Source organism: Acipenser ruthenus, chromosome 19 (genome assembly GCF_902713425.1).
Source record: "Acipenser ruthenus chromosome 19, fAciRut3.2 maternal haplotype, whole genome shotgun sequence".
In the NCBI taxonomy this organism is placed as follows: domain Eukaryota; kingdom Metazoa; phylum Chordata; class Actinopteri; order Acipenseriformes; family Acipenseridae; genus Acipenser; species Acipenser ruthenus.
Window position 1 is genome coordinate 25,443,490 of NC_081207.1, and position 25,558 is coordinate 25,469,047.

Genomic DNA, 25,558 nt, shown 5'->3' on the forward strand with positions numbered 1-25,558 from the left:
AACTGTGTAGGCTCTGCAATGTTCTATCCCTTGTTCTTGTGTATTTTTTCTGCCCTCAAGAGATAACCTAACTACTGTACTGCACAACAATCCTAGTATTTAAAATGTCTTGCTCGCAAACATTTCATGTTCACAGTACGTGTCTTGCAACTCTCGACCATATGGAATTTTTGGTATGCGGCTCGTAGTGTCAGGAAGTTTGGCCACCCCTGGTCTATACAGCACGTTGTTAAAACATAGAACTACAGATTTTGTATCAAACCAGTACAGTACTAGTTGTGTGCTGGACACTCTTCAACATCCAAGGTGTGGATGTGCAACAGTAAGATACAATGATGAAGTGGAGTTCAGAAAGAGCATTAGTCATGTGACATAGCTCCAGTATTAAGCTAGAGTTTTGTGGGGGTTTTTTGCCACTGAAAATGGCCAGCTAAAGCCCCTCCGTATAATTTCGAAGTGAGATCTTCTGTTATCTGTGTGTTCTACAATGCATAGTTTATCAACAAGGTTAGCAGCACTTGCCAATGATAAGCAATTGGGATCCACCATAATAGTTTTAATAGATATTTTTGTAGCTACCCAGTGGCAATTAAGGCTTTGTCTGCAAGTAGGAACAGCATCAAAGATTAATAGGGGTTCAAATAGCTGTTGCTTGCTAGAGCAGAACGCAGAGTCCTGAATAAACCAGGCCCCTTTTTTAGGGGTTCAACAATTAATCGATGCATTGGTTATTGATCATCTGTCCTTAAATCTCCAGAGCTTCGAATACGTTTTGGTGAATTGATGCATCAAATTAGAACCCAGTTTGAAGTCTCCTGTTGCCTGTGTGTATTAAAACCCTGAGTGTGTTAGAGTGCGCTTCTTTTAGTGCTAGTACGGCAGATTAGCGTGTTGCTAGGATACCCACTTTAGGCCTCTACATTGGTGTTGGACAAGCCAAATCAGAAGTGGACCTTGATTTAAATTTTCTTGATTTAAAAATTAAGGCAATTCTTTTTTTTTTTTTCAAAGCATGTTGTGTTTGGATTATATGCCAATATTATATAAAAAGAAGCTGAATTTAGTACCATAATTAAATTAGAGGATTTGTGAGATTAATTCAAATGCTTTGCTTTATTATTATTATTATTATTATTATTATTACAATGTTACAGGGACAGCTAATGTGGACACACGCATATTCTTTTCAGTTGTTAACTCAAGTCCTTTTGTATTTCTTTTTGTATAATCAGAAGTGTTCTAATTTGAATACAAGTCATGCACAATGCTGTTTTTAGTTATTGGATCTTCTGTTAAAGTTAAGGTGCCGATTGCACCACTAGTAAACACCAACAAAGCCACATTTAATGGAAACGCAGCTCGTAGACAAATACATGAATTTATCTGATCACTTTGTAGATCATAGTCGGTGTCTGTGGTTTTATTTCTATTGGTTTGTATGATCATAGGGGGAAAAATATTCAACTGCGTGTTTTGTGTTTGTTCACTGTGCCCAAATGTATCATTTTGTTTTTATCACAAAGTATTAAATACAAACAAATATTTATTCTTTTTAAAACTAAGAATGGATAGCTTCTTTTTTATAAGTGTTCGAATTTGAATATAAGTTGTGCCTTTTTGTTTAAATGTTATGCACAACAGTGTTTTTAATTAGATCTTCTGTTAAAAAAAACGTTAAATGCATCGATTTATCGTTGATAAATGCCGATACGATATTCGAATAAGAAATTACAGTGCCGATTGCATCACTACCCCTTTTTGCAGAAGCTCTGTGGCCATGCCAATTGTTCTGCATTGAAAATGAAGAATGGTATGTGATCTATAGCACCATTTTCTGTGTGCTGGAAGACCATCATGAATTACTTAAGAGAAAAATGTAATTAAGTGAGTCTCAATTGACTTCCTAGTTCAAATCCTTGGATGTTGCACTCCCCTGTGACTGACACTTTGCATTATGTTTTTGTTTTTATTACATGATGCCCTGTTGTTTTTAAATGTATATTAAAAAAAAAAATAAATAAATAAATAAAACTTGCATCTGATGTCTGCTGTCTTGTATGGAAGCTGTTTTTCTTTGTGAAAATTTCTGGGCTGACCGAGCCCTTTTCTCCTTGTACAAAATTCTATTAACTTTCGGAGTGTACAAAATTCTATTAACATTAATACCGTGCATGGTTTAGTGGAAAATATGATTTCAGATCAGCTGGCAGACCCTCTAAATAAGGACTGGTTCATACTTCAATCGTGTGACCCTCTCTGGAGATGCGATTTCTCATCTCTAGTCATGCACCTGTCTGCCGGTCCAGGGGTAACCTCTAGTTTCATCAAGGCTGTCCATAAGATTCAGATTATTTGATTTGATAGTTTAAGTTGGAAAGCTGAAAGTAACAACCGGCTTGCTGTGTTTAGTCTCAGCACAATGTAGCTAGTCTGCTCTGGTTCCAGGACTTGTGGAAACAATGTTCTGCAGCTTGTTGCTTTAAAACGAAAAGTTGAGTTGCTGTAGCCACATCTTTGTCGGTGGTGGTTTAGAGGTGAATAAGTGAGCTGGTGTGCCTAGCAGTACTGAGGTGCAAAACACAATACAATGAGCATGAAATAATTGCGATTCCCTTTTACTCTGTCAAAGGTCACACGTTGGCATTTTGCACAACAGCATGTCGGCGTCAACACAGTAGATTCGACGGAAAATATAAGAATCTATACCTTTGGTAGAAGATGGGTTGATTGTTTTATAAATATCACATTGACTATTTGTTTTATCTGTTGTACAAGTATATATATTATAACATATATGTATACTATATTGTAAAAGCAAAATGTTTTTGTGATCTTATTTTTCTTAATGGTATGCTTATGACAGGCAGTAAAGGAAATGGCAGAACATTTATTTTTCCTGAGCTAAGCTGCCACATTGTGCTTATAGTGGGATAGGTGCTGTCATTGCTCAGATGAAATCTCAGTATTTCTGGCTTGCAGTAACTAGTGCATTTTGGGTCAGTAGTTTCTAGTGGAAGTGTACCATACCAGAAAATGGCCTTTTTAATTGTGTGATAGGGTTTAAAAGCACTACCACTAGTACAAACTTTCCTTGCATCACAACTACCCTCCTGTGTAAGACTTAGCTTTCCAGAAGTTACTTAGGGGTGAAATGAGCAGTATCTTGCTTTGTGTTGGTCTTCCTTTTCTTTCTTTCTTTTTTTTAAAAACAGCTGTGTTGCATTTCGTAGACCTCAGTAAAAACCCTTTGTTAGCACGGTGTAACAGTTGGAAGAATATTGCATTGAGTAAGGGAAACTAGGGCATCATGTAACTGGAAGCGGGGAAACCACTTACGGTAGTTTGCAGAGTGTATGGAGTCAAGTTTTTTAATTTTTTGTGAAGTACATTTACAAAGTCTGTAATAAGTTGCACACAGTGTGATATTCGTTGTTGCTGTTAAATTATTCTGTATTTGTTTAGTTCTTATGCCTAGATCGTTTAGCTGCTGCTTGAAAATTGTGTGTGTTTCTTTATTGTGCATGATTTTTTTTGGGGGGAGGTGGACAAACTAACACTTCACTGAATAATGCAATTTCACTGCCAATATTTTAATAGTGTTGTGCAACCATGGCGGCGGCTGCTGCTGCTACTTCACACTAATTTGTAGCCTTTTCCATTGGCATCATTATTTCATGCATATCCACTTGTCTAGGGCAGACAGGTTTTCAATGAGATGAAAAATACAAATTGCAGGGACTTTGGTTGTTGAAGGAGAAGCTGTGGACACATATGCTTCCAGGGCTCCTATGATGCAATGACTTCTCTACAAAATCAGTATGGCTTAAAGGGTTTTATTGTGTAGTCTCATATTTTTATATCAATATTGGCAGAGGGGGCTGTACTTTGTCGTTCCTGTGTTGCTATCCATGGGATGGAAGGACAATTTTAATTTATTATTTTTTTGTTGTTTTCTCCCCAATTTTAGTGTCCAATTAATTTTGTTCAGCATAGCTCACTGCTACCACCCCTCGCTAAGTCGGAAGCGACGAAGACGATTACACGCTGTCCTCCGAAGCGTGTGCCGTCAGTCGACTGCTTTTTTTTTTTCACACTGCAGACTCACCATGCAGCCACCCAGAGCTACAGCGCTGGAGGACAACGCAGCTTACCTAGACCGGTTGATATTTTTGTTGTCGAAATATTCCTGGCAAAATTAGGAAAGAGAGGCTGCCAATTCTTCTCACAGCGTCTGTAGAGTGAGGGATGCGGTAATATCCGCGGCCGCAGTTGTCTCCTTGGCGGAGGCAGGCTGATTGGCCCTCACTGTATTAAATACGCCGTCTTCCACCTGTTGAGGCTTTTTGTTCTTAAGATTAGACATTCTGGCCTGTGTCACGTATGTTTTATAAACAAAATCTAAATGTGTAGCTAGTTTAAAAAAAAAATAAAAAATACTGGTTCTGTTGTAAAAAAATAACTTAAGTGGGAGCTACTACACCACGCATCTAGCACATCTCTAACAGAACAGAAAGTCCCCTATAATTGTTTTTTTAAACCAATTGCTGACCAATATATCTTTTTGCTGGTCACAAAAACAATGGTAAAAGGCCCTGTGGTTTTGTGGAAGAGGTACTGCTGGTAGCCGTACCTTTCCTACAGTATGATGCAAAAAAAAAAAAACCCTTTTGTAATTGTAATTTACAAAGCCTTAAATGTGGTGTTGAGCTTGACGTCAACTTAATATGACTGCCCTATTGAGGTCATGTGACTTTAGGTTTCTGCTGTGTAGAACTGTGGCAAAGTGGTTACCAGTGTGCAGGTGCAGGAGTGCTGCAGTGATTAATAAACAGACAATGATAATCCAGGTGCAATGATGTTTTATTTTTATATTCCAAAGTCTGATGACAAAACACAGTAAATAATGAGAACAGGCAATACAGCGGCTTGTGTTGCTCAGTTTTAATCCACGGGTTGGTCCCGTAATAATAGTCCCGATCTTAAACTCCCACACGTAACACAAACACAAGTCCACAGTGAGTGGTATAGTGCTCGTGGTGTAAATACAGTTAATCGTGAACAGTGCCATGATGTCCGGGTAAGTGCTGGCCTTTGGCGACAGCTCCGGATCGTGTTAGTTGTCTAATAACAACAAACAAGCAATTTTTAGACAAAAACAAACAAAACACTCACGATAACAATACAGGTTTTCCTTCCGGTTCAGCATTAACCATTCAAAGGAACAGATCACTACGTCCACTTTTTTACTGTCAATCAGGACCCCTTGGTTAACGAGTGCAACCGCTCCTCCAATCCGCAGCTGCCACGTCGTTTCCCTTCCAGGTCGATGATTTAGTGTACCGTAGCTCCGCCCCCTTTCTAGATGGTCGACTCCCGTCTAACCCTAGGAATTGTCTGGCCATCCAGTCCACGGCACTCTGTTCCCTTTACACAGCGCCCTCACAGGTCGGGAGGGAGATTTATCACCAAGAATCATTCTCTCTGTCACAAGAACATACACTTTGTATTATTGGTACACAGTATTCTATGATTTCACTGACTTTCTAAATTTATGATTTCCGTGACCTCTGTGACAAAATCGTAGCCTTACTCGCAAGTACTGTAATTTGTCTTCTCGTCACATTTTTCCCAGAGCAACTCAGATTTGACAAATCTCTTCTCTCCTTTTGACTGTATCTAATCCTTCCTTTATTATGTTGTATCTCTGTTAATACAGCACCCTTGGCTTCTTGGGTTTTATTTCCTGAGGAAGGCTTTTTTTTGTTTGCTTTTTAATAAAGCTGAAGAACTCACCATTTCCATCAGTTACCCAGCTGTTAACAGCATAGGCAAATGAGCTGTTTGTGAAGGTTAGTATAAAAACTACCAGGGAACAGAAATAAGTTTAATTGAACTCCAGTAATATTCTATTCACATGCCCAGAAATCATTGCACATTTATATTGGTAAAGGTCCTTTAAAATCATTTTATTGTGTCCAGAAAAACGTTTCTAATGCTGCAAACAATATATTGAAAGTAATATCATTGTGGGAAAGCTGAAAACCGGTTTCATGATGATTCAATGCATTTCTATAAAAGGTGAGGGGTTTACTTTAATGTAAACCCTAGTTTGTAAAGCAACTCGCTGGCAAACAAGACGAGTAATGTGAGGTTGTTACGGAACATTTATTGACCCAGAATCCACCTTTACTGGGCCAGGGGGGCGGGCATGGACTGACCCAGCCCCAATGAGAATTTCAATGTCACAAACTGCCTGCAGCTGAATCGTCTGGCTTGGAATATTCTTCCGACCTGACATTCAGTTGTGTTAATATTATTTCTTTGTTTTTATATTACTCAGACAGGCCCTTGACTTTTTTCTATTTCTTTTGTATATGCTAGCATTTTGTTTTTCGAAACATCTAGCAACACAACACAGAGAATTCTGCACAGACATAGAATTGGTTGCGTTGCACGAAATGTAATGTAAAAAAAACTATGCTTTGAACTTTGCAGTTTTCTACTTCGGGGGGGAAATAAATAAAATCCAGTCCATTGGAATATCTGTGTGCTGTAACCACCACTTACCCAAAACTAAATGCTAAAGTATCATACAGTAGGTTAATTGGTGCAATACAGTGCTATTATCGGCTATCACATTGTCTCTGATCAGCATGACTCTCCTCATGAGCCTGTCCTTATTGGAGAGATTCGGCTTACTCTGTTAGCGTTTAAATGTTTTTAGATCATGTGCTAAGCTCTTTACAAGACGTTCCTGGTTTAACTGTCTTGTGGAACCTCCTCTTCTCTCATTTTTGCCACTATTGCCTCAATGTATTTTAAACATAAGCAAGCGATTAGTTTGCCATGTCAAATGGCTGTCCTATATTTCCTATAGTCTCGTCAATGAGGTCTGAGCAAAGCAGGAATTTCTGCTACCCATTCTTAGTTTTAAAAAGCATAAATATTTTTTTGTATTTAATATTGTGTGATAAAAACAAATGATACATTTATGTGCACAGTGAACAAACACAAACACAAAACACGCAGTTGAATATTTTTTCCCTCCATGATCATACAAACTAATACAGACACTATTATCTACAAAGTGATCAGATAAATTGATATATTTGTCTCGGAGCTGTGATGTCATTAGATGTGGCTTTGTTGGTGTTTACTAGTGGTGCAAACGGCACCTTCATTTTGTATTTGATTTATCGTATAGGCATTTATCAACGATAATCGATGATTGATGTTTTATTTTTCAAAATAAAGAACAAACATTAGTTTTTTAACAGAAGATCCAATAACTAAAAACAGACTTGTGCATAATAGTTAAACAAAGTCACAACTTATATTCAAATTATAACACTACCCAGTTATAAAAAATAAATAAAATATTTTATTTAACAACTGAAAAGTATATGCGTGCGTCCACATCAGATGTCCCTTTAAAATTGTAATAATAATAAAGCAAAACATTTGAATTAAACTTGCACATCTTGACTAATTTAACTATCATACTAAATTCAGCTTATTTATATAATACTGGCATATAATCCAAACATGCTTTGAAACAAAAGGTAAAATCAGTAGATTTAATAGACTTAAAACAAAAAAAAAATAAGTATTGCCTTAATTAAATCAAGAAAACGTGAATACATAGGTCTACTTCTGATTTGGCTTGTCCAGCAGGAATGTAGAGTCCTAAAGTGGGTATCCTAGCAACGTGCTAATCTACCGTACTAGCACTAAAAGAAACGCACTCTCACACACTCAAGGTTTTAATGCAAACAGGCAAAAGGAGACTTCAAATTGGGTTCTAATTTGATGCATCAGTTCACCAATATGTAATCGAAGCTCTGGAAATGTAAGGACAGATGATCAATAATAGAGGCATCGATTTAATTGGTATATGTGCTTTGTGTAAGTGTCTTTTTTATAGCTGGTGTAGAGTAATGGTATTCAGAGACTACAGATGGATTAGGTTTTGTTTATCTGCTTGGAAATAGCAGTGATGCATAATGTACTGCAGTCAGATTGACAGACGCACAGCAAAACTGATATTTGGTGTGTTTAGCTGAATCAGGCAGCATTTTAGATTGTTTACTGCACTATCTTGATTATCATACATCCTTTGTCTGGTGAAATAAAATGTTTTCCTGATTTTTGAAAAAGTTTTGTTCTGATATTTTTACTGTATTAGTCATGCCACCCAAAAACATAGTAAGATAATTGCAGGTTAATATCCATTTATTCTAAAGATTTTAAAGGGCTCAAAACCCCCTATATCAAGGATATATGTAGGGCAAAAGCTCATCTATACAAATATCTACTGGCATAATAAATTCTCATTCTAATCTGTCCTTTGCTGTATGAAGCCACAGGAGTCTCCCAAGTGAATGAGTTTAACAGGAAAGACAAGCTGCTAGTACAGGAGACCCTACTTCCCCGTGATCCTTGGTATCCTTTTTAAAAAAAAAAAAATTGCAGTGGGTTGCTGCAAATTTATTTTATTGAAATGGGTTAATACTTTGTTAGTTAACATCGGTATGGTATCAATCTATAAAAATATGCTTTATGCACTTTTATTGCATTTGTTGTTCTCTTGCAAAAAAGAAAAAAAAATCCTTGACGTCGGTTTTATGTAAGATTTTTCTTCCTGCAAATCTGTGTGTCATCTGTGTGGGTTTGGATACGTTTCCAGAAACAAAAGCAGCAATTGCATTAACAGAAAAACTGTTCTAAACTATATGCAAGTAATACTGTGTAACAAACACAACCCTTAAGCAAAGTCAAATAACTAGTATTTTGTGACGGAAATATAAATAAACTACCCTGAAAAAATACAAATCCAAGGCAGTAGGATTGCACAACAGAACCAAGAAAATTACTGGGCAATGCAGGATCGTTTGCAACACATATAAATAATAAGAAGGAAATCAAATTGAATGACAACATAAGAATTCAAATAGTAGATGATATTGAATTTGCAGTGAATATTACAATCACTATAAACAAAATATCAAGCATTGAGTAAGCAAATATTTGAACCAGACAGCATTTGCACAGATCAAAGTGTTCACCAATGCACATGTTTAAACCGTACAATATAGTACAGATCAAAGCTTTTAGTAATGTACAGCTTAATATAGACAGTATTGCTCAGATCAAAGTATCTACCAAGGCATACGTTTAAACCAGATAGTGTTGCACCAATGCAGACCAGTGTCCACATTTTAGTCCACCAAGTCAAATGCACTCCTTAAAGAAAAAAACGTCCAGAAAACAAAATAAATAATCAGAAAGTCCCGAGCTGTTGTATTAAGTCCATATCATGACAATGCAAATAGGCGCCAGAACAGTATAAACACAAGAGTCTTTTGTACGAGGTGCTCGTTTAAGCCTGAGTAAGTAAGTAAGTAAGTAAGTAAGTAAGTAATGATAATAAAACCCAAACAGTCAGTAACAGCACAGCCAATCCAGCAACAAAAATAACAGTATCCCTCCCTGCTTGGTGATCTCACCCAGCTCTTCCTCGGTCCTGTCTTGCTTGGAGTTTCCAGCCAGGGTTGAAGACAAAGGTGAAGTTTTGAAAAAAATAAGTGGATTAGTTGCTGTCGCTGCTCTCAGGATAAAAAAAGTGGTTGTATTCCGTATAGATAGTTTTCATTTGGTCAGGATTTTAGTTAACTGGGTACTTTTAGGCTGGAGACTGGAAGATTCTGATCCTAACAAACCAAAAGAGTAATGCTTTCATGTCTCTTTGCAGACCATACAGTATAGTACCCCTTCAAACACTGGTCCTTCAAAAAAACCTCTTCCTCAAAACACACACCCCTTCTCTGGAACGAATTGTCTTATTTAAAGAGCACACAATTAAGGTACTTACAGCAATAATTATAACAATTAAGCCCTTTGCAAAAATAATTAATAACACCTGAATGTAATCTGATTTAAATGTTAAAAGTTAAGGAAAAATTCATTGTTTTTTCTAAAAGAGAGAAGAGACTGATGCAGAGATAACCCATTAAACAAATAGAATGGTATATTGCCACTAAATTGATACAGCTTCACCTAATTTTACCTTGTGAATCTGAAAAGCCCACTTTACCACAAGCACAAAATTGCTTATTTAGCAATCAAATACTTATTAGTCTTATCTTTCCTACAGTAAATAGTGCTTGTGTTCTTTGTACAATCTCAACATTTCTTTGTGTATGACTGAAGTGTGGTTGAGGGGCAGGTCCTGGCTAATATGGAGGACACATAACACCATGTTTTGTCTGTAATGGCTAATTTGCAAAACCAATTCCATGAATAAGTTCGAAGACATTGCTTTTTTTGTATTTGGATCCAACTGCGATAATCACCAACACACATTGGAGGATGTGCAGCAGTTTCCTAAAAGAATATGTTGGGTGCTGTGGGGAATTCTTTAACTGGACTGGTGTTAAAGGCGGCCAGTAAAGCACATAACCAAATGAAGGGGTACACAGAGGTTGCGCTAGTTTTTCTGTTCATGCGTTCCTGAAACACGCATGCCCAAAATGTTGCATCCCATCCATTGGATACTAAACGATCAGTTGTTAACACAAAGGCTAATAAACTCCAGGGATGTGCATTTTGGTACATTCCTATGAACATTTAAACTCTATGCAATATCATAGTTTAATCTGTCTGTGTATAGATATACATATGAATACAGACATACTTTTCTTCATGCTAGTATATACTAACAGTAGACCGTTCCCATGGCAACGAAATGGGATTTTAAGCAGTGTTTGTTGCCTTCATCTACGTGTGTTTTCATCTTTTTATGCATTCAATAACAGCAACAGCATCGCTGTGTCTGTGTCTTAAGCGAAGATTCTTGAAAATCTGTACATCTGTGTGCTTTTTTTGCCCTGCAGCTTTTTCACACACACTAGTACATCTTGCCTTCTCGATAAACAAGAACGTATTTTTTGTGTGGTGTTTTTCTGCATTACTCCTGCTTGCAACTGCTTTGGTCACATTAGTACAATAGTCTCTGGCTCGGGAAGCAACCGAAGTGTAATGTAAGACGGCATTGACCACCAGACATAATGAATCAATAAATAAATATGTATTACTTGTCAAGGTGCACGTGCATCAACATATGAAATGAGCTGAAGAAGTATGTGTATGTTAATAAACTATAATAATAAAGTAACAGACAAACTAACGTTAATAAACTAACTTGACACACCACCCCTACACATGTTAAAAAAAAACAAAAAAAAACAGCAGCAATATAGACATGCACATTATTTAACAGACTGGTGAAGCAACTCATCAGAACGGGAAACATCAAATTGCTCGGCGACTTGTGACTGGTTCAGGTTTTTTTCAAGAGCTCAAACAATTTCCAACTTCTTGTAGCAAGAGAAACAGCGTCGCATTTCAACATTTTGTTTACATGCCATTTTGTAGTGATGAGGTGCACTGAAATCAAAATACAAAATGATTCAATGATATGACGGCGGTTCTGGAAAGATTTAATAAACCAATCGGTGTGCCTCAAGACGCACTCGTGATGACAAGTCGCTTTTGAAAAGACTGAATAAACCATTTTAATTTAAGTTTGATGATAATGAGTTCTCAGGTTACAGAACAGTACTGTGTCCTTTGTGAACAAATTGCTAGCTGTGTCAAGTAGGTGTTCTTTTAAGCTAAGTTCCTGTTCCTGTAGCCAGAGCATTTACAATGGGGGAAAAATCAGTTTCACCCAAAGTGTGTTTCCTTAGGCGAAGTGTTGTCTTAGGAGGTGTTCTGCAGAGACTACTGTACTTGTACAGTCAGAAGATGCTGACTGCTTAGCACAAAAACTTCTGATTGACAACTGCTTCGCCATATTTATTGTCACAGACACTGGTCTGGCACCAGAAACGTCTAAAAGTATTTCACGCTCATTTTGCTGCAGTGTATTTAGATTACCAGTATGCATGTATGAGTATGCATGTCTGTGTCCCTTTCCCATTCTGTGCGTCCTGTGAACGCAAGACAAAATATTTTTCCGTCCCAATAGATTTATTTTGGGTCTAGGCCGCAAATTTTTGCGTTAACGCGACCTCTGGGTACAGCAACATTCAGGCTTTCCAGATAATGACCAAGTGAGATTTTGACTTCACATTTGGTACACAGTTGTATTATATTATTCTTGGTTAGAGCCAAGAGAAAACACTTCGATACAGAATACTTTTTGGACAGGAAATGATCAAACACAATTAAAATCAATGTAAAAATCTGAAGAACAAAAAAAAAAAAAACATATATTGGTGATTTAAAATCATCAGTGCTTTGTAGAATTAACACAAACACATATTTTAATGTATCTCACCTTGGCAGCAGGATTAGTCGTATCGCCATGAATGAATCCAGAGTGTTGCTGGGAAATTTGTTATCCAGTCAGTGATAACAAGGCCCCATCTCCAAGTCAAACTGCTTTCAAGACAATCATACCTGCATACCCTCCAAACAATCATTTACCTTTCCTCCACAGGGTGAAGTGTCTTAATGGCTTTGACTATAGACAAGACAAAGTTATTTTTCACTGCTGCATATTTACTTTGAAGATATAGGTCCATGTATACAATACCAAAAATTAGACAAGAACACTACAAAAATGGTATAAATGTGCAGTCTACTCTAGAACAAGCCGAATACTTTGGAATCTCCCTACAGTCTATGCAGGCTTTCTTTTCCCCTTTGATTGGTGGAAAATATGAACACTAAACAGCAGAATCTTAAACTGCTGTTCAAAGCTTTGAAAACTACATAACACACAACGCAGAGCTTTGCAAAGTTTCCATTTCAAGGTCAATGCTGTGCAAACATCCTGTGAAAGCGAGGAGTATACACATTTAACTGGTCACTTAAACATATCTTGGCTAAAATGTTGAGCAAAATCTTAGATAGCCTGCATGTATTAATCAATATACAAAAAATAAAATTATAAACATAAATAACTAATGGTTTCAATGTAAATATAAATACAATTAAAAAATAAACACTAGAGAAAAGCACATCATCCTCAATCAAGGAAATGTGATTTATTTATAAACACAGATGGTAATAGAAACACATATGGCTTGTTTCCTAGACACAGATTAGAACTAATCTTGGACTATAATGTTACCTTAGGTAAGGTATTGAAAATGAGTGTGAATAAAGGGGCATTCACACCGGACGCGGTGTGCATGCCGCCTGCTTGTGCGCCGCGCTGCAGTACTGTTCACACCAAACGCGGCAGGGTAAAGTCAGTGGCCGGTCCGTTGTTACGTCAACAAACAGTAAATGCCAGGGGGAAAATAAAACTCTTGACAGAACTGAAGACACCGACAAAAGACAAAACTGAGGAGCGAAACAATCTAAATTTTTTTATAAAACCTAATTGTAACCCCCACACCACCACAATCACCCCCCTCCTTTTTTATTAATTTTGTTAACAACTGTTAAAATATAATATGTACACCAAATAAAAAGTTTTGCTTTCTTTTAAAAGTTTGTCTGCAGTTAATTTATCAAAAGAAAAAAATGCTTACGTTATAGTAGCAGGTGCATAATTATTTAACACAAAAAATATATTCTCATTTACGTAATTATGTATATTTAATATTCACTCGGTAATCCCATTTGTACACCCACAGACCTCCATGCTGCAGCTTTTTTATTAATATCTCAGTAACTATTTATTATACTATGTCGGGAAATCTGAAATTAAAGCAACAGCTTTTCCTCCATTTTATGTTTTTATTTCTTCCTCGCAAAGGAACCTCCTACTTTTCCCTGATTGGCTGTTGGTAGGTTACGTCACGTCACGACGCGGTGCGGCAAAAGTTGAAAATATTTTTATCTCTTGCGTGCCGCTCTGTAACTTGCACAAAAATTTGGAATAAAAATAATTACAAATACTGCTTAGGCAATACAATACAACTTCAGATTTACCAAAATGGGCTTGTTTTTATTGTTGTTTTATGTGTTTATGATGGAGATGGGCAGGAAGTTGATGGAGCAAAAGATACTTTTATACATCTACATACTGGAACTGGGATGGCAAGAACGGCGTGCTTAAGTGTAGCCATGTTGGCACTTTTTTTACACAGAGAATTGTCTGGAACCAACTCCCCAGTAATGTTGTTGAAGCTGACAACCCTGGGATCCTTCAAGAAGCTGCTTGATGAGATTCTGGGATCAATAAGCTACTAACAACCAAATGAGCAAGATGGGCCGAATTATTTTTGTGTTAAATTAGTATAGCTGGTTTAAACCACATGAACTTCAGAAGTTAGGGTTTTCGTTTGATTGAATACTGAAATGCCTACTGCCGGTAGAGAGGAGCCAGGCAATAATTGGGATTTTGAGAGGTCGTTAAGTGGCACAATTTAAGTGCTCCAGCAACATAGGAGATTGGATCTGTAGATACACGGTGCTTCTGTATCATTCAAGGATACTTAACTGCAAGGTGGAGTTTGCTCCAGGCCATAGTATTCCAAACCCTAAAATAAATAGTCCTGTTCAATTTACCTCAAGACTTACAGGTCGCTAGAGGCTAATCTCATGACATTGCTGTCATGTTAGGACAACAAAGTGTTGTGCATGAAATAGCATTATTTTTCTAAAAGAAACCCATATTTGATTGTTCACAAGCCAATACAAAAAAAAAAATACAAGCCACATTTTCAACCGTGTTATATTTGTTTAAAGATTTTACAGATACATAGCATTGAATTATTGATCTAATGTAGAAGAGAGAATTTTTGTGCAGTGTTGAGATGGATTTAGGACCGGATATGCAACCTATAGCAGCTAGAGCTGTATTTTGATTTTCAAAATCCCAATAGGTATACAAATTAAATTGTTATAAAATATTTTATGCATAAAGGTTATACTTATTGTCTAGTTCAACTCGGAACCCTACAGGACCACAAAAAAGTAAAAAATGAATTAACACAAGTTGCACACTGTTACATCCATAATTTGTCGAGACCTTCTGGAGGGATCAAATGTGTGATTAAAAAGGTTGCTTTCTATTTTTTTTTTTTCTCATTTATGAATAAAATCTGAATTTTACATAATTCAGTTTTCTTTAGAATTTGGGTATTTTCTTGGTAAGATCACATCCTCGATGCACCTTTCAGAATCCTGAACAATGGCTTAATGGATCAGTTAGAGTTTCTGTATCCCTGTTGTGATCTGATCTGTCCCCAGACACACACTGAGTTTAGAATCATGGCCTTAATCCTTTCTGCTGTGCATTTATTCCATGGTATTCTAGCATTTCTAAACATTTGCAGTACCATGTGTGTTTATATGTATGTATGTATGTATGTATGTATGTGTATGTATGTATGTATGATGTGTGTGTGTGTGTGTACACATAAACTTCATTATACATGTGATCAAATGTTCTACCTTACTAGAAGTGTGTATTGAGCTTCCAAGGTGTTTTTCTATTTTTGTGTTTTCAGTCTAACAATATCCTAAGAGATGCATGCATTGTTTTTCTGACTGTGTCAATCAGCTGTTGTGAACATTATCTTCCTACTGAGCAAACTTAAACACTGTTTCCTACCATACTGTCTGTTATCTGCAGTGTAGTTAACAAAGCAGGCAAAGGAAATGAAAAGCATACTATGCTCAGTCTGTGCCCTGTTATCACCCAGTGCTGTATATCAACCAAACCTAATGAACTAGAGGCACTTGTGTTGTACTATACACAGAGCTTAATCGGCAAGATCCAGTCTTCAACAGCTGACTGCTTTTAAAATACAAATTCTGTCATACCACAGTTTAAATTGTGTTGCCAGGATATAGGCCTAGCATCTGATGATACTGTGTTTTTTTTTTTTGTTTTTTTTTTTGTTTTTGTTTTGTTGAGGGTTTAAAGTGTTCTAACAGTAGGTATGTTGGGTGCTTTTTTTGAAATGTAATTAAAATCCACTAAAAATTATATATATATATATTTGAAGCAAGATTAATTGTATTTTCTTCTACTGCGTTTCCTCAGTTGAGCAGTAGGGTCTGTAGTGAAAATGTTTTTAAAACACCTCTTGGATGAATGATACATTTTCATGAAATGGTTGTAGGGTGGGGGCAAGCATGTTGACGAGAAATCTCATTGTGGCACAGCTTGAGTTCCTGTGAAACCTTTATGGTTGTTAGACAGACATTGTATTCTAAACCATGTTTTAGACAAAGAAATCAAGGGTTTAAATTCAAGCAGAGTGAGTGTGGGGCACATGCCTATATGGAAAATGTTTGTAGATAAACAGTGCCCACAGTATAATCATGCCTGCATGAGGGCAGCAAGTTAAAACTGAAATGGGAAGAATGCTTATTGATGTTGTAGCAGAGTGCATTAAAAAGGAGAAGGTAATGTTGCCCTGACCCATTTTCCTTTTTTTAAAATTTATTTTCAGGATATTCATAACCGCACCACTCCAGGTATTTTGTTGGATATAATACTCGCCCCACTGAAGACAACCATGGAATCGGTAAATATTTACTGTTTCTTTTTTTGCTGTCATTGTTGTTTTAAAGAGAACTAGGAATATTATTAAATGTGGAGTTCTGTGCTGAAATGAAGGTGTTTTGTTTCTTTTATTATGATTTGACTCTTGTGTTTGAGTATCTATGGAATGTTTTGATGGACAAGACTGGTTGCATTCAGAATTTTGCCTGATGCGTGATTTAACTATAGCTTCCTTCAAAAACACGCTGCTCATGCTGGCATTTTGTCTTTTTTTTTTCCATGGAAAAAGTTGTTGTTTTTGATCCAAAACAGCTTCCTTCAAAAACACGCTGCTCATGCTGGCATTTTGTCTTTTTTTTCCATAGAAAAAGTTGTTGTTTTTGGTCTAAAACAGCTGGGCACGCTTTAAATACATGGCTGAGGTGTTTGTATTTCCGGTTTTAATTTGTTCTTAGACCAATAACTTTACAGTATGCACCAGAATATGCCAAACGCAATGAAACATGTACAATGATGCATATAATCTGCTTTCTAAGATTTATTGAGAAATGTCTGGTGGTCTAATTTTTTAAAGGCAGAAAAAGCCAGTTACGTTTTATATTAGTCCATTTACTTATAATCCATAAAAAAAAAAAGGCTTGGCTGGCAGGACTTTCACTCACTTTCACTGTGACTGCATAATGACACAGGTTTGATAAGCATAAGCTGCCTAAAAAACATTTATCCACTGGATCAAATTAAGATGAGAACAACAAAGAATAATTATTGGTGTTACTCAATCTAAGGCTGAGCATATCAGTAAGCAGTGCATAATGTAGGTATGAAGACTATATTTAAGACTTGTCTGCGGGATCTCAATGTTTCACATTTCTGTTTTATATCAGACTGACTTTTAATCTGTTGTCCTGATTTTGTTGCATTACTGTATGAAAGGGTCTGCAGTTTGTATGCACCAGGGGGACGTCGGCAGTGAGGAATAACTGCACTCATAAGAACAGGCTACGGTACATTTGGAGAAGTCCTGTAATAGTGTGGCACAGGAGAAGCCTGGCTGGTGCCCAGCTAGTGTCCTCTTTACATTTTGTTTTGGTATATTGTAGAAACTGGGTCAGAGCTAAATCTTGTGGTGTTTTATTTAGAATTGTGTTACTTGTCTGCATGCGATTCAGTTCTCGTGAAATCTGGCACAGTATTTGACACTTGTGCCGCGATTACAAAAATAGTTCCAAAAAAGTTTTTTTTTAAACTGTCTGTCTTTCCTTCCTCCCTCTAAGAACAAGCAAGATTAAACAGACAGTTGAAATGTGGCTACTACTGGCTAGTTTGCATTGGCAACGTTTTGACATGTCTCTCTTGTTCCAAAGGTCTTTTGTTTCTTTGCCTGTTTTTGTTATACTTACATTTGGGACTATTTATTAATAATGTAATAATAATACAACTAAAATGCATAATAATTAGGTGTAAACAGTCCAGCATCTTCAGTCTGAATTGCCGAGTTGTTGGTGTGGATTAATGTTTAAATATGTTTAGTTACTTGTTTCTGCTTAACTGGGTTTAATCTACTACCTGTGCCGGTGTGAAATTGTCTGTGTGTGTTTCATTTGCCCCACATTGTTGCTTGTTTATAAATGTATGCTGAAAATAAACGGAAGCCTTTGGAACTAGAACTTTAATTGCAGTATACCCTTTTCATTTTCTTTTTCTGTTTGAGGTCTTCAGCACAAAGATCTGCTAAATATTTTCTGTTTTGAACAGAGTTCTATGAATAATTCTGTCATTAATGCCTCCTATGTCATTGCTTTGTGTGGCATTCAATGGTAACCTGTGTTTTTGTATCCGGTTCTATCTGGATTACCAAGTTGGTCTTTTCTGTCCCTCAAACAAGAAAACACTCCCTACTCTAACTTACTCTATTGATACATGGTCTATGAACTGACTCAATACAGTGCTGCCATCACGATAAATGATTACAGTTGAAAAGGCAGAAAATCTTTTCAAACCAATGTGTGCAATTGAATGGTTGGTAGCTGGAATCAAAGGGACATGTGACTGGAAATTGAGTGCTGATGCTGTTGACAGTGGTAAATACACTGTCTGTGCTATTCAGTCCATTCTGATTTTGTGTACGAACTGGCAGGTTTACCAGATTTTATTTATTTTTATTTCAAGATTACATTGTACTATTTGAATGCAGTAATAAAGTTGCCATTTTTGGCTTGATAGTAATATATTTTTTTGAAGAGCAAAATAGTATCCCAGTATTTATTTAAGCTACTTGCCCACATATGGAGTTGAAATCCTAGTGCTTGAACCTGGATACGCGACAAGCGCTGAAACTGTATAGATTAAACGTGGTAGAACCGTTCGTATAACATAGAGGCAGTGCAGCTGCTCATGCACTCTATCACAATAAATACTAGCAACAAGAGGCAGGTATCTGTGCTTGCCTCTGGACCTGCAAAGAATGGTCATTTCCACCAACAGATGCTCCAACCCCCCACCCCTCTTTCATTCTGAGATTGCTCATCAGGAGGAGTCGCCGAGGGGTCAAGGCTGTCTCGGTGGTGGCAGTGTGATTTTGAAATCGCTTTTGATAGCTGTTTAGGCTCGGCGGTTGCGCTGGGTTTGTAAATGAATGTGTAGATGTGAGATTAAGAATGATGAATAACAGAGTGCGGCAAAATTAGAATTGCATTTTATGGGCAGAATCTACAAATATTCTGACCTCCCATGAGAGATTATATATAAAAAAAATAATGAAAAAATAAAAAAGCACCTCGCTGCATAGTAACATGAACACCAGGCGGTCGGAACACAGTGTTCTCAGAGCAGACGAGAGCGCATACAATCAAGCAGAACTGCTTTGGAATAATGGAGAATGTTTCATGGATTCAATTAACCCTTTTTAACAAAATCTGCAGCGAGAAGTCTGTTGAGAATGTTAAAGAAAAAATGTGAGGGGGTGGTGATTGCAAAGAGTAAGTGGGTGAGGGTTCATAAAGGACGCGCTAAAAGCTTTGTACAGTATTGTATAGTGATTTGTTCCGTGTTTATACATGTCCCTACACTTTTACTGAAGTGTCTAAATCCTAAATCTTCTAATTTCTAGTTCCTCATTGTGTACTATCGTGCCCACAACCTTTGAATTTAAACGATGAATAGAATTAAGTGAACTTTTATTTTGTATTTCCTGTAATATTTCCTAATATCTACCTCTACATTTTAAGTTTTGTTTGTCGCTTTGCAGCAGGAAATAAAACTTTGCGATGTAGCCGCTGCAGCACATACACTTTATGAATCTCTCTCTCTCTCTCTCTCTCTCTCTCTCTGTCTCTCTCTCTGTCTCTCTGTTGCTCTGTCTGTCTGTCTGTCTTTCTGTTTTTAATACTGGGTCATGCCAGTGTTGTAACGATGAGAGAAGACCATTACATTCAATTCATAAGCTAACCAGTGACCTAATTGTCCTAGCTGTTAGCTGTTGTGGGATGGGGAAGGGGAGGGGACAGGACAGGAGAGAGGGGGGGTACAGTGAGTGAACTCCTATATACAGGGGTGTGTTTCCAAGGGACAAAATGCTAGAAAAATCTACTACTTGTTCTTAAAAATCTACTTTTCCCCCTCCCCATCGCACAAAACACACACAAAGTAGAATATAACTTTTAGGATTTTGGTTTTATTTAACATTGAACACAATCAATTAATTTGTGATTTAACAGGGGCGGATCTAGCCTTGTGGGTTCACAAAATGGGTTCACAAAATTCTTCAAGATACACAAAAGGTTCCCTGTGACTTCACCTCAACAAATATATGACATACTTTAAGGAAATTCCTTTCAGTGCAGTTTGCATTTACATTTACATTTGCTAGTAAATTTAAGTAACATACATAAACACATTGCCATGAGATTTACAGTATGTATTTTAAAATAATAAAATATTGTACAGATAATCTCATATATAAGCATTTCATTTCTATCATTATAAACATATTTGACAATCTTCATGTTTTAATAGTTTCACAAATAGATGGATTGTGCATGTCCATTAAATAACTAATATCGCTTCTGTTCAAATCCAGTAAAAAAGAAAAAAAAGATATATTCTACTTTAGAATATATCTTTTAGTATCCCATGTAGCACTGCGCACGTCCCTGGTAGCGACTCACTAATCTGTATCGGAGCATCTTACCTGTTGACTCTCAGCCAAGAGTTTGGACAAGTAAAACACATGCTCAAAAATCATGGTTTTAAGACCATGGATGAGGCCTGCAGGGTTTTTATTGAACTTTCCTGCTTTCGCAAAACTTGCAGCCATTGCAATTACAAAACCTGTATCTCGTGAACCAGCAGAACGTGTTTTAGCTGTCAGAGTGCAGATCAGCAAACGCTCTCATTTACGTCAGAATCATCTAAAACTTATGACAATTTAAATGGAAGCTCCTGAGAATTAAGACTTTGATTTGAGCACAAGTCATTTTTGGTCTAGGGTGCAAAAAGGAACATGTAAAGAACTTTTAAACAACAAAACTGTAAATAGTTATGATGTTGACAGCTACCCGCAGAGACATTGGTACATGTTCTACAACACTGATTTTTATGTTGTGAATAGGGGCTTTTCAAAACAGAACGTTTCATGGTAAGCTTGTCTTTATGTCTAGTTGTACTACCATTATTTATACTGTGTACTGTTTTGCATGTTAACTTCGTTAATCTGAAATAGTTACACTGGAAAATAATGTAACTATATTGATACGATATGTAAAAACTCAGATGTTATGGTTGAAAACGCAGATTTTGAGATGGTATGCTTTTTACAAATGCACATTTTTAAAGGCTAGCGTGACCTCTGCATCTCTAAATAGTCACGCAAATTAGTTGTGTTACCGGAGTATCCCAAATATGACTTTCTTTACTTTTCTTTTTTGCCGTCTTACTTTAGAAAACAATTGTCAAACTTCGAAAGGCATTGTAGCTCGGTCGATACAGTATTTGTAATTCTAGCACAAATCCAATCCCATCCCATCAGTAAACACTCACAAGGGGGGCGGGGCAGGGGGGAGAAGGTGAGCTGAATCTCATGCAGATTCAGTGAGTCAGACCTGAGGGGAGCAGAGAAGCTTAATGCAAATACACAATGGCTGATTCCAAATTTAATAACAAATCAAAGCTTTTCTTTGCTTCAACCCTTTACACAAAAACGACGCACAGGCTTCACTATCGATAGTTGTCAAACGATACGATACATCGATAAATCGAAGCATCGCCACAGCCTTACTAAAATCTAAAGGAACAATATCCTTCCATTTTTTGTCAGGGAAAGTTTGTCTTGAAATACTTTTAAACAGTAAACTTCACATTTTTTATAAACATCCCAAAAAGTACTTGTGGCAAAGTGGTTTGCAGTGCGCAGGTGTAGTGGTGATGTGATTATAAAACAGAAGACGGACAACAAAGTTCACGATCCAAACAGGTTTTATTTTTATAATCCTGGTCTGGCAACCACAAAGAATAATCCCAGGCAATACACAGCAATGTGTATTGCACTGGTCCAAAACAACAGGTTGCAGACCCGAAATAATAAGACACAGTTTGTAAATAATAATAACAGTAAAAGACACACACGTTCACAGGTCCAGAGTGAGTGCTGTAGTGCTTGTGGTGAAATAAAATTTATCCGTGTACAGTGGTGCAGTGTTGTCCGGGTTTAGTGCTGGCCTTTAGCGACAGCTCAAGATCATGTTAGCCATCTAATAACAAACAAGTAGCCTAGATTTTTAGACCTGACAAAACAAACAAAACCTGCACAGTAATTCACAGTACTCCTTCCAGTTCAGCTTAACTATACAAAGGAACAGATCACCTAGCTACGTCCCCTTTTGTACCGTCAGTCACACCCCCTTGGTTAGCAAGTGCAACTGTTTCTCCAATCCGCGGTTGCCACATCGCTTCCCTTCTGGGTCCATGACTTGGTGTACCGTAGCTCCGTCCCCTTTCTAGATGGCCGACTTCCACCTAACCCTGGGGATTCATTCTTTCTCTGTCACAGTACTGTACACGCTTGACCACAAAGTTGACTCAGAAATAATTTTATAAATTGCACAATACTTTTTTTGTAGGCCTCCAATACCTTTGCGGCTGATGTATTTTTGTTTTTGTAACTTTACTAAATTGCTGCATTTAAATGTCAAGTTCATGCATTAAGAAAGCAGTATCACTTGCTTGCTAATTTACAAAAAAATGTAAATAATACCTTAAATTTAAAAGATTAGTCTGTGCATTGCCAGAGGCTCTCGGAAGCCATTTTTGGGTTTCTTTGTAACCAATAGAAGATGAGCTTTTCCCACAGCTAGCCAATCAGAAGTGATGGGGGTGGGACGTAAACACTTTTTAAAATGTTTGTGTGTAGGTGCTAGACTTCCGCAATTAAATTTTCAGAAACTTCTGTGGCTTTCTAAAAAATATACCCCGAGTGTCTTTCTAGCAACAGAATGAACATAGGAAAAATAAATAAATAAATCTTGTTGTCTCGTGCGTTTTTCTTGTTTGGATATTTGCTCATAATTTTAAATATTCGTTTGGAGATTTGTTCGTTTTCAATTAGTAATAAAAGCCATTATATTGCTCAAAATGCATGCAGAGTTATATTGCGGTAGGGGGGCGTGGCCCCTGTGTGTGTGCGCATTTATTTTACAGCAAGACCTTACACTATGTAACATGATAAAGTAAAAAAAAAATATCCCAGGAGTGAAGAATACGTTGTGTAGGTCTTACTTTACCCCAATGAATTAACTACAAAACAAATTATTCCAAATAGCAGTTAAAGTTCAGTGTTGTTTTGTGTATGCCCAAAATAAATAGTACATAAAGTTGACACCAATTTTACATTTTCATTTCTTGCCATTGCCGTTTCTTCACAGTAAACAGTGGCCATAGACACGTTTTCATAAAGTAATAACATGAGGTTTACTTCTGCCTTTTTGTAGCCGAACAAGCAAACAAAAACCTGAAATTTAACTTTAAACACTTAAATCACTCAAATAAAAAAAAAACGTGGAAATGGCGTTGTCAAACGAAGGGGGGAAAAACTCGCCATTTTGGTTCTCGTTTATTACATTCCACATAACAGAAAGTTGCAACAGAAAAATATGTAATATATACAATTATATAAAAAACACTACACAACATTTCCAGCAAGTTGGGCACTGTTTGTGCGAGGCATTTCAGAATTACATGCTTGCCCTTTTTCTGTATCATGCGATTCTGACTTTTTACTTCTACTGCAGATTACAAGTTCTAACTTTGTGTCAGAGAGAACTTCATCCCAGTAAAGCACACAGGGAAGGCCAAGTTGCTGGATGAATTTGGTTGGAAGTGAACCTTTTGTGCTTATGGGAGTGGTGATCTTGTGTTTTTTTAAAATTAAGTAATAAATAAATAGTCTGTTTTTTGCATTCAGCATTTCCGCTGAGGAATCTTAATCGGTAAAACTGAATTCTCATTTGCATATAGGCCAGATTTTGGATTACATTTTAAAATGTCATGTGATATTGTACACTGATGAGCATATGGCAAGTTTATCATTTGAGTTTGGCTGTTTTTAATGGCCATTGATATGGGAATTGCCCTGGCTTGCACCAACCACCTATCCTTGGTTGTATGTTGTGAAGGCCTTACTTTACTTTTGTAAAACAAAGGCCATGCAGTAGGTAAGTATTAATTGGAGTGAAATGCTTCTTTATTTTTTAAACTGCTGAGCCAGGATTCAGAAAGCAGGATCTCCTGGCTCCCAGACCATGCAATGCCATGCTGCTGTGCCATGCTGCTCTGCGAGCTGTTCAGTAAAGTCAAGGTGCCTTGTGCCACTCGCTAGAATCAGGTGCTGGATAACAGGAGGATATGTACAACATACATCCGCATTCAGGATTTGTTCACCAAACTTTTATTTGTGCAACATTAAGATTAAAAACGGAATGAATAAAATCAAATTTTCGGTGCCGTGCACCTTCATCAGGATTTACCAAACATAGAAGTCAGTGTTTTAGACTGACACTGAATACAGACAAAATAAAGAAAAGACACATTTCATAAGTCTGAAGGGAACTAAAATGCAACGTTTGCAGTTAAGAAAAGACTCCATCAGAAGTGTAATCCAAATGGATACTTGCAGCTCTACCTGAAGGTTTCCAAAACCATACTTAATTACCTGAAACAGTTAAACCTGTTTTGAGTTGCACCGGATCCAGGTGTTCCTCAATTACTGGGTTCAGAACGACAGCAATGCTTCTTCATGTGGGTGCTTTCTGTTTCCCCATCTCCTCTCCTGGCTTTGATTCGCTACAGCTGGCCTGCTGGAATAGTCGCAGAATCAGTTTTGACTTGTATGCTGAAAAGAGTTCATGCTTGGAATTGTAATTACATTTTTTATTTTTTTTTGTCTCGTTTTGATGGTCCCATCTGGAAAAGCAGTTAAGTATGGATTATGCATTATTGTTTGAACAGTGTTTCTTTAAAAAAAAAAAAAAAAAAATAATAATAATAATAATAATAATAATAATAATAATAATAATGGTAAATATTATACTGTTATACCAGACATGCCACACAGGAAGTAGATTTCCTTCTAAGCATCAGCTCCTGTTTCCTAGCTGCTCTTGAAAGGTCAGTGAAATTGAAATTGAACGTTTTTCTTTTCCCCACCAATAAACAGCAACAGGATTTAGAAAATTTAACATGGAGTTAGGCCTACTTGATATTTTTCTTGTTAGTCTCCCAGTGTTTATATGCAGTCTTGTTCCATTTGCTTTTGTAATCCTGGTTGCTCAGCTGTGAGCCTGGATCTAGTTTCATCCCTTTTGAAGTTGTGCATGTGAATTATTTAAGAGAGTAGCTGTAGCTGAGTTCCTGGATCCTAAAAATGCTAATTGAATACTGATAAGACTATCCCTTAAAGACGCCATTAATTGGGAGGCATAATACTTTGTGGTTAGAGAACGATTATAATGTAGCTTCAGTGTTTGTCAACAGAAAACTAGTCAGGAAATTATTTCCAAACCTACCACTATGAAATGGTCTTTATTGTCTCTT

At 36.9% G+C, this 25,558-nt stretch overlaps 1 protein-coding gene across 3 annotated transcripts in view; it reads left to right on the forward strand.

Moving 5' to 3' along the window:
* The window catches only part of LOC117424180 (ankyrin repeat domain-containing protein 11-like), a 94,766-nt gene that overhangs the window by 4,721 nt on the left and 64,487 nt on the right, over positions 1–25,558 (forward strand). For 2 of the 3 annotated variants that reach the window (XM_058992689.1, XM_034040308.3), the window contains exon 2: positions 16,422–16,496. The exons of the other annotated variant lie outside the window; for it this stretch is intronic. The gene's annotated coding sequence lies outside the window, so the exon portion shown is untranslated. The remainder of the gene's footprint in view (positions 1–16,421; positions 16,497–25,558) is intronic. 3 annotated transcript variants of the gene reach the window in all.